General features: G+C 43.2%; 1 long non-coding RNA gene across 1 annotated transcript; it reads left to right on the top strand.

The window, feature by feature from the left end:
• The first annotated feature begins 483 nt into the window (after nucleotides 1–483).
• On the top strand, nucleotides 484–1,394 carry LOC113748036 (uncharacterized). Its single transcript, XR_003464078.1, has 2 exons — nucleotides 484–599; nucleotides 1,278–1,394. It is a non-coding gene; the product is annotated as an uncharacterized LOC113748036 (long non-coding RNA).
• Nucleotides 1,395–4,044: the final 2,650 nt, after the last annotated feature.

Here is a 4,044-nt window from a genome sequence, read left to right on the forward strand (position 1 = left end):
TCTATGAACCCCTTTACACTGTCATCACACAGGGCACGTGATCTGGTTTTTGCTATGAATTCTGGTTTTTACAAGGGAACACAAGCTGGCTGGGAAAAATGATTGACTACTCAACCATTTTTTTAGTGTAATTCCGCATGCTTTTTTTTAAGTGTACTGTACCGTATGGAACGCACTGTTTGCCCGTCCTGATTGCTAAGGGAGTACTGTACCAAAATGTGATGTAATATAATACCTTGCGTGAGTCGAAATGCGGTCCTTTTCTGTTTGGCTGACCACATCGTAAGTGTAACGCAGCACATGTGAAATGGAGTAAGATTGTGATATTGTTAGAGAAACTGCTTTAGGCCAACACAACAAATCACTCCAGCACAAGTCTCTGCAGATCTGTATTGTAGCAAAACAATTGCTGTTTTCATTTAGATTAGACTTGAGATGTTTTCTCTGGTAAACCTGATTTTCTGATCTTTCTTTTTCAGAAAGAGCTAAGCCCTCTCAGTGACAGTGACAGTGACGGTACTATTATCCTTGACCTCCTAATGGCAGATGATGAAAAGGATGCCAGCGTACCTGTGCTCACAAGAACAGACAGTGTAATTGTACGTTTATTTAAAAACTGCATTTTCACACATTTTAGTTTAACCTTTACAATATTTAATTAAAAAATACACAGGTTGTAGTTTTATTCCATATGACACATGACATTAGCAAGTGAAGTGTAAGTAAAGAAAATAAGGATAACAAAATATTGATTTAAAGTGGCTTATAGTGAACGGATTTGAACTGCCATTTGCTACTGTATCTTTGTTATCCATAATCTAATCAGCCCAGTCTTTATTAGCACTTTAACTAAATAATTAGTTTTTTATTGTTTTTAAAGAATTAATTCGTAACAGCATTAGAATTCATTATTGTACTGCAAATATATAAATATTCAATATCAATCAACTCAATATCTTACTAGAAACAAATCTAAAATGTTGATAAAACAAATCAAATTCATCACATCAAAATACTGAGAGAAATTAAGGAAAAATTAAGAACTCAGTCAGTATGAGTCCTTCCTCTTGTCCTATAACACCTTAGCAGCCACCTGACAAAACCCTAGAAACAATGAAGAACACCTGAGAAACCAACTTGCAAAAGTCTGGGCACAGTTAGGTTCATGAAAGTTAATTAATATACTGTTGTGGTTGGCAAAGTATGCACATTGTATGTATTTTAAGTGTAGCCTTTTTTTTTTTTTTCTTCTAACAATAAACTTTTTATTTTTTTAGCTGAAGAAAGAAATGCTTGGATATACAGTGGAAGACTCTCTATCAAGCTCTGATGTCAGCGAGGATGGAGAGTATGTCCCCGAATCCGATGGGACAGACAGTGACAGTCCAGCAGAAGAAGTACAGCAATACACCTGTTCCAAACACGCAACGATGGCACCCGTTTCTTGTTTCCCTGGCTTGCACACACTACAAAAGGGTAGGCGTTTATATCTTTAGAGATATGAATGGGTCAGCCGGGTCCTGGTGTCATCTTTAGTATCTCCACCTTATTTAGAAGTTAAGGTTTTAAGGTTAAATTTGAACACTACTGACGATGTGTCCCAAAATTGACATCTTTCCCATCCCGACCATGACGTACAGCTCCCATGCCACTCTCAACATCAAGGCTAACCTCATGTGAGTACCATCCATTGGCACAACGGACAGTATACCATCATGTCCAGTGTTTCATGATTCTGAGTATCTGGATTCGTCCAGTGACCGCTGTGAAAGGACAGCTGACAACATAGGAAAGTCTGTGTGACAGCCTGGAGAGACAGCTGACAGGAGGGAATAGACCCCACTGGGGCTATCATGGGCTAGCTACCCATGATGGCAGTCTCTGACGCTGTTTCAGTTTGTTGGAGGCACCCGCTAAGTGCTACAGAAAGTCTACAAAGGATGACACCCCTAGAGCCTGCGGCTACAGACCCAGGAACGAACACGACTATGAGCAAGAACACGGCGCATGAGACAACGGCAGCAGGACACTCACTTCAGGTCTGCACCTGTGGCTGGGCCAAAGTAACGTCAGTTACGGGGTTGAAGATCCACCAAGGAAAGAAGCGGTGTTTGGGAAAGCAGAGTCAAGAGCCTCGCATTGACCAATACTTCTTACGAAGTAATACGTCAAATCAGTCGAGTGAAGCACAGCGACGGGACAAAAACCAAAGTTCGCAGAGCATCAGCACCCCTGTCACTGAGGAGGGTAATGCAAGCACAGAACTGCAGGTGGAAGAACCTACCCAACCACAGAGACCTCCCAAAGAGAACAAGACCAAAGGGCACAGACCGAGTGTGAAGTGGCCCAAAGCTGTTGAGAAGAGAGAGTGGGAAACCGTCAATAACGACCTGACGAAAATCCGGTGGGCACCGCAGAGAAAAAGTTGGAAAACATCGGTGACATCATCTACCACTATGGAGAGGAGTGCTTTGGAGTGAACAGCCGGAAAGCCGCCAACAAAATACCACCAACCAAATCCAGGAGGCAGCAAGAGATAGACAGACTGATCAGAGAAAGAAGGGACCTGCGAAAGCAGTGGAAGAAGGCCTCTGATCCAGAGAGAGAAGGGCTCATGCTGCTCCAGGGGGACATCAAACTCCGGTTGGCAACCTTACGAAGAGCAGAGAACTTGAGGAAACTTCGCAGGAAGAAGGAACACACAAGAACCCGGTTCTATAAAAACCCCTTCAAGTTTGTTAAAGACCTCTTCGATAAGGATAAAAGCGGATTCCTGAAAACTTCAAAGCAGGAACTTGAAGAGCATCTGGAAAAGGTCTACCAGGACACGAAAAGGCATGAACAGCTAGCCATCCCACATGACATCCCCCCCATTCAACCACCAGAGGTCAACATGGAGACCAGCCCTCCAAAATGGAAGGAAGTGGAGAGTACGGTGCGGCGTGCAAGATCAGGATCAGCACCAGGGCCAAATGGAGTGCCATATAAGCTCTACAAGAACGCACCAGATGTTCTACGTTATGGATCACGTCACAAAGTGTAATTTTTGCAAGTTCAGCCAGGGCTTCTTACTAGGTTCTTCTTCAAGCTTCCTACGGCACTCGGTTCTTTGCACAGTGAGAAACTGGTGCATCTTTCTCACATCTCTCAGCAAAGGGAAGAGAGCTGTGGAACATTCCACTTTGCCTCACACAATTCCTGAGGGCCGGGGACGACACACACTCGTTCAATTAGAGTGTCACAGATTTGTTTAAACGCCCGCACATTGTTAGTGGTATTCTCATCACCTGAGATTATTGCTTCACATTCAACAATGCTTGCTATTTTCTTGAGGTTGTGGCCTAACGTCAAGGCCAGAGATGGTGTTTTTGTATGTGTTTGTTTCCTCATTCAAGCCAGCCACATTCCTAACTGCTTCTATGACATGAGGGAACTTAGCCGGTACAAAGAAATCTGACACGTCTTCAACTTTCCATTTTCTTGTCCTTGGATAAGAAGGGCGGCCTGTCTCACGCATCTTTTGTCTCACAATTATGTTTCGTGACATCATGTCCATGCTTATTGAAGAGGTGCTCCCCTAATTTCAGTATGCTTCTCTCTTTGTGGACAACATGTGTTATGTTATCTTCATGCATGTTAAGCACCAGTTTCAAAATTGACCACTGACACTGTCTGGAACTGGCTGAGCATATGCACAAATGGTCTGGACTCTAGTTTTTCCAGGCTTTATACCTTGGACTTTCTTGTTAAGATGACATCTCTGCATGTGCCCCATAGTGACTTCCTCTTAAGGTAACCCTCACAGTTGATACAGTGCATGTAATCTTTGGTTTTAACAGGTGCACTGGACAGCTGACGGGGTACACCATTCCATTCCTGTTTAAGCACCCCTCATTATTATGGGCACGGTTCCCTCTATTTCTCAACAAACTTAACTGTATTCTTCGCTCTTTGGACTGCTTCGGAAATACAAGTGCCCTTGCCACTTCTGGTTTATCTTTGTGTTTTGATTCCAAATGGCATGCCATTTGCTAACGGCTTTGA

Source organism: Larimichthys crocea, chromosome XVII, assembly GCF_000972845.2.
Source record: "Larimichthys crocea isolate SSNF chromosome XVII, L_crocea_2.0, whole genome shotgun sequence".
Taxonomy (NCBI): domain Eukaryota; kingdom Metazoa; phylum Chordata; class Actinopteri; family Sciaenidae; genus Larimichthys; species Larimichthys crocea.